The following is a 6,000-nucleotide window of genomic DNA, read 5'->3' on the forward strand; positions in this document are numbered from 1 at the left end:
TTGTAACTGCCATGCATATTGTGCTTTGACTGCGTCGTCATCTGAGAAAATCATGCGCCTTCATGGAAACCGGGCTTCTTCTACAGAATCCGTTTTACGTTTGGAGTTAGCTAACCAGCAGTGGCGACAGACATGCGTCTTCCTTTTCTATGGCAGCAATTTTTCGGACTTTGATGGTCATTTATGGTAGAAGTGGGATAGGGTGGGTTCAAGAGCGTCAAAATCTATAGCTAGCTAAAATGATAGTGGAAGCACCTGCCATCAAACAAAACAGTGAAAATATTTGAAGACATCACATCAACAATAACAGAATAACAGAGGAATTAGTCTTTTTGTTAGTGCTGGTTTGTTTGTTCAGCCCATGACAAAAAAAAAATAACAATAATAAATAAATTAAATTTACCTGATAACTTTTGATAGTAGGTTAACTTTTAAGGAGTGCTGCACTCCCTACTTTATCTGGAGTGCACTAGCTTTCGCCTCATTTTTTGTATTATCATCAATAATTAGAAGGATCAAAATTATCCTATTCTTTGTAGCTCCTAATTGACTTGTTGATAATAATTTTTGCAACACCTATTTCTTGCTTTTTGAATATCCTGTCATCTATTGTCAGCTAAGTATTTCAAATGATAGCACAAAAACCAACTAACTTCTTATTGTATTCATCCTTCTTAGTTAGAGTTTCTGTTAAATTTTTGAAGTGTTGTTTAATTATTTTTGAAACAGATCATAATTTTTTATAGACGAACAACTAAACACATTACACATGTCAAGTAAACTCACAATCCAAAAATAAATGATAATTTTTTTTCATAATCTTTTTTACACAATACATAATATCATTTTGACCAACAATACTAAATCTACTTAATTAATCTGTTCTTAGTAATGAAATAAGTGAAGCGATAATTAAAAATGTCCTTTAAAAATGTTTTAACTTATAAAATCTGCACAAAAAAATTATCTATTTTTGTAAATATAAAATATATACTCTAAGCTTAAACAAGAAGATAAAAATGTTTATCTTAATATATATTTATATTGCAAAACTTCCATATCCCACTAATAAAATCATCATGAAAAGATTTGTTAATGGGATAAACGAAAGAACTATCGAAAACAAATTTGGAGGAGTAACATATATTGACAATAAAAGAAGAAATAAAAGAAAGATGTATGTAAGAAAGCAATTTAAAAAAGTTTGGAAAAATATTTTTTGGAAAAATAATTAATATATGTTTCCAGAAGAATGCTGAAATTTTCCAAAACTATAGTTGTGATAAAAATACCAACAAAAACCAAGACACCAATGCTTTAGGAAAAGAAAATACTATCCAGATAACTGGAGAAGAAAATAATATTCTAAAAAAAGAAATTTTAAACCAAATAATAAATATTGTCAAAAAAAAGAAAATTACAAATTTTGGTATTGTCAAGAACAAGGCCATTATGCTCATGAATGCCCTAAAATAAAGGACAAAAATAAAAATGATCTTATAAAATAAGTTACAAAATCTTGTTGGGACAAAATAAAAAGAATCTTATAAAACAAGTAGAAGTTATAAAATCTTATTTTCTTAAACCACTTAAAAAATCAGATAATAGTCTAGAATAAGTCTTTGAGTATGTCTTAAAAACGGATTCAGAAATCAAGTGATAGTGCAATATTTATTTCTATAAAAATTATAGAAAAGTTTGTTAATGTCTTTATTGACTCGAGCAACGCAATGTTTTATCAATCCAAAATTACAATTAGATTGGAAGAAACGAAAGAAATCATTAAGAGATAGAATTACTGACAATACATAAAATTGAACAAAAAGTAGAAATAGTTGAAATTTTTATAAAAAACTATAGATTTGTAGTATGTTCTACATGTAAGCTAGATTCAGGAATGAATTTTATACTAGGAAGCAAATTCCTTAAATTCTATCATCCATTTATTCAAGAACTATCAAATATGGTTCTTAAAGGCCTACATGATTCATCAATAAATAAAAAATTGAGAAGCGCTATACAAGTCATTTTGATTTATAAATCATACAAATTGGGATAAACTCAACAAAAAGGACGTTCATCCATACGAGCGTGTCAACACGCGCTACTCAATGATTTTCATAGCGCGCTTCGCGTTTCTCCTCATCTTCCTCCTCTTCCTTCTTCTTCTCTTTCTTCTTTGCGTTTCTCCTCCTTTTTCTTCACGTGTTTCATCTTCATCATCATTTTTTACTACTGTTGTTGTTACTTCATTTTTTTCCCTCCTCATTTTTCTATTAATTTTGTAACATTATGTATTTTTTTATTTTTTTCTTCCAAAAAGAATTATGAGAATATGAAATAAAAAGATGAAAAAGAAGATGCAGCAGAAGATGAAAAGGAAGAAGAGGAAGAGTTTTGAATTATGTATAACTTATCAAAATAAAAATTCACCCAAATATCTTCGTGTTACACCCAAATTTGCTGCAAATACAGAAAAATATTTCCTCTAATGTTATATTTTTTTCCTTCTTTTTTTCCTCATTTCTCTCTTTCTTTTAGTTAAATGAATGTAAGTTCATCATCTTCCAAGTAATTTTGCAGCATTATGTGTTTTTTTTTTGTTTGTTTGATTTTTTTTGTTTTTATTCTTGTTATTAAGAAAGTAGAACAAGAAAAAACTTGAGAAAGTAAAACAAAAAGAAAAAGATGAATAAGAAAAAAAGCAACAGAAGAGAAGGAAGAAGAGGAAAAGTTTTGAATTACGGAGAATTTATCAAAATAAAAATACCCCCAAATATCTTCGTGTTATACCAAAAAAAATTTCGTGTTACATCCAAATTTGCTACAAATATAAGAAAATGCTTTCTCTAATGCTATATTTTTTTCTTCTGAATTAAACCACATCTCAGCCATTACTTGATTGGATTCAAAATAATAATCAATTTTGTTCTAGTTCAATTGATAATCAGAACCTTAATTATTTATCATTTTCAACAATGAGATAACTGATGATGGAGGAGAAAGAGAAAAAAAAAGGAGGAGAAGAAATTCCAATGAAAAAAGAAGGAGGAAGAGGTGGTGTTGATGACGATGATAACGAAGAGGAACGTGCAATAACAAGAAGAAGAAAAACGTGCAATAACGGTACGAAGCGCATGAATATAAATGACTTGTAAAGACTTGTATATATGAAAAAAACGCTTGTATGTAGAGAATAATTCATAAAGAATAAACTCAGATAATAATACCTACTACAACTATAGATAAAATTCTCAAATTCAAAATTTTAATTTTATCCTAAATTTATATTTTTAAATAAATATCTCAGACAATCTTAAAAAAAAGATAGAAAAATTTTTAGTCGAGGTATGTGTAAAAAATCCATTAGATGTTAAAAATATAAATCAAGAATTGGTAAGTATAAAATTAAAAGATCTTATAAATGAAATAAATATCCCAAAAAAATTTCATATTCTTCAAGAGACAGAGAGAAATTTTCATCAGAATATAAGGATCTGCTTGAAAAAAGAATTATTAGGTTAACTAAAAGTTTCCACTTGCTGCACGTACTAGCATTTTATGTGAAAAATAATAATAAAATTAAATGAGGAAAATGAAGAAAGATTGTTAATTATAAAAAATAAATGAAGCAACCATTGAAGATACTCATAAACTTTTAAAAAAGGATTTAATTCTAGACAAAATTAAGGGAGCCACTTAATTTTCATCTCTCGATACAAAATTAGGATATTGGCAGTTACACTTAGATGAAGAAACAAAAAAACTAATAACTTTTACATGTCCATCAAAAAAAATATATGAGAATAATATTATCATTTGGGTTAAAATAAGCTCCGGTAATTAATCAAAGGTTTATAGAAAAAAATCTAAAAGATTTGAATGATTTTGTTTTAGTATATATCGATGATATATTAATTATTACTAAATAAGATAAAGAAGATCATCCTAAAAAATGGTTAACTGTTTTAGAAAAGTTTAAAAATATTAGTTCTCAGCAAAAGAAAGGCTGAAATAGCAAAACAGAAAATAAAATTTTTTGGATTAATCTCAATACAAGAAAAATTAAAAATTATAACTAAATATGTTAAAAAAAGAATTATGTTATGTAGTACACTAAAATCAACCAACAAAATTAATTACTAATATAAAATATATATTAGAATATAAATATATATTAAAAATAAATTAAATATATAAAAAAGCACGTTCTCCAAAATAAGTGTTAAAAAGGGTTGGAATTGAGAAGAAATTGATAATATACAAGTTCAACATATTAAAGAATTAATAATGTTCTATATCTATATAAGTTTTTTAAGCATTCTTTTTAACACACCTTCCTCTTTCAAGTTGTTTGTGATACACGCGTTGCCCCATATTAACGAAAACACTCTTTGCTCAATGTAAATCTTCTCTGTTTAACATAAAATTTTTGTGGTTCTTCTCTGCTTTCATTCTTGAAAAATATAAATTCAACAAGAGTTCAAAGACTTAAAATAATAAAATACAAAACTAACAAGAAATTTTAAGACACTAGAGTATCAAAATAAAAAATTATAAACTACGAACTACAATTAAATAAATTAAAACCTAAAAATAAAAAAAAATTTATGAAAATTTTTTTAAATTTTAAATAAAAGTTGAAGTTTTTTTCTCTAGAATTCAAAGTCTCCAAAATCCTAAAAAAATGAGTGTTTATGAATGTGTGTATGTTCTTCCTCAAGAATTGCATCAAATATGGTTTTAAATTGGTTTTAATGAAACAAAATAGCTTCCAAATCATAAGTCATATGTCATTTTAAATGAGGTATGCACTGTATAGTACGTACGTATCTTATGTGTACACTTACATGATGCGTATATTTATATGATGCGTACGCACATCTTTGTAGTTTTTTTAATTTTTCATTTTTTCATAAAATAAATTTACACTTTTATATATTTTTTTATTTTTGTCTCTTAGACTTTAAACAACTTAAACAAACATATCAAAATATCAAATGGAATAAAAAAGTAAAATTAATTTGATAATTCTAAAAATTTAAAAGATATGTTTTAATAAAAAAAAATAAAAAAATAGGAGTTCAATATCAATAAAAGTCAATGGAAGTCACCAAAAAAAAATAAAAGAAGGATAAGAACGTGGCAAGAAGGCAGGAGTCCAAAGGGGATAGGAATCCAACATGGATGGGAGTCCAATCAAGCTAGGAGTCCAAGAGCAATTGGAGTGAAAAATAATTAGGAAATCCATGGCTAAATGGAGTTTAAAGTTGTGAACTTCTTTCCTATCCATAATTAGTTGAATGATATTTTGACCTATTTATACTATAAATTTTACCAATTTACAACACATGTTAGCAGAGACGGATCCAGAAATGATATTATAGGAGGCCAAAAATATATATAATATTAAAAATTATGTAAAAAATTATATAATATAAGATGTATTACAAAAATATACCGACAGAGAATATATTTTAAAGTAAAAAAAATATGTATATATTTTTTATTAACGAAGTGGTTGAATCTTCGTATCATAAAATTCACCAATAATAGAATTTGTGTCAAATTTTTTAGTAATTTTCTTTTCAATATAACTAAAAGACAATTAGCAAGAAATTCATCTTTTATTTTGTTTCTAAGTTATTTTTCACAATATTCATAGTTAAAAAAGATCTCTTAATTGTAGCAGTTGAAACAGAAAAAATTAATACCAAATGAATAAAAAAAGACGACCACAAGAAGAAAAAGAATTCACTTTATGAGATTTAAAAATTTTTGTTTAATTAAAAATATTAGTAATAATATCTTTTTCAGATTTTTTTAATATTATTACTTATTTTGTAGATATTAAAAATTATTAATATTTAAATTAGACTGAACTTCTATTTATACTAGACAAAATAATAAATAATTCTTTTAAAAAAATTAAATTATACATAATATAACTTATTATTATTAAAAAAAATTGGGGCCGAAGCCACCACTCGCGCCCCTTAT

The sequence above is a fragment of the Arachis duranensis genome, chromosome 8, assembly GCF_000817695.3.
Source record: "Arachis duranensis cultivar V14167 chromosome 8, aradu.V14167.gnm2.J7QH, whole genome shotgun sequence".
In the NCBI taxonomy this organism is placed as follows: domain Eukaryota; kingdom Viridiplantae; phylum Streptophyta; class Magnoliopsida; order Fabales; family Fabaceae; genus Arachis; species Arachis duranensis.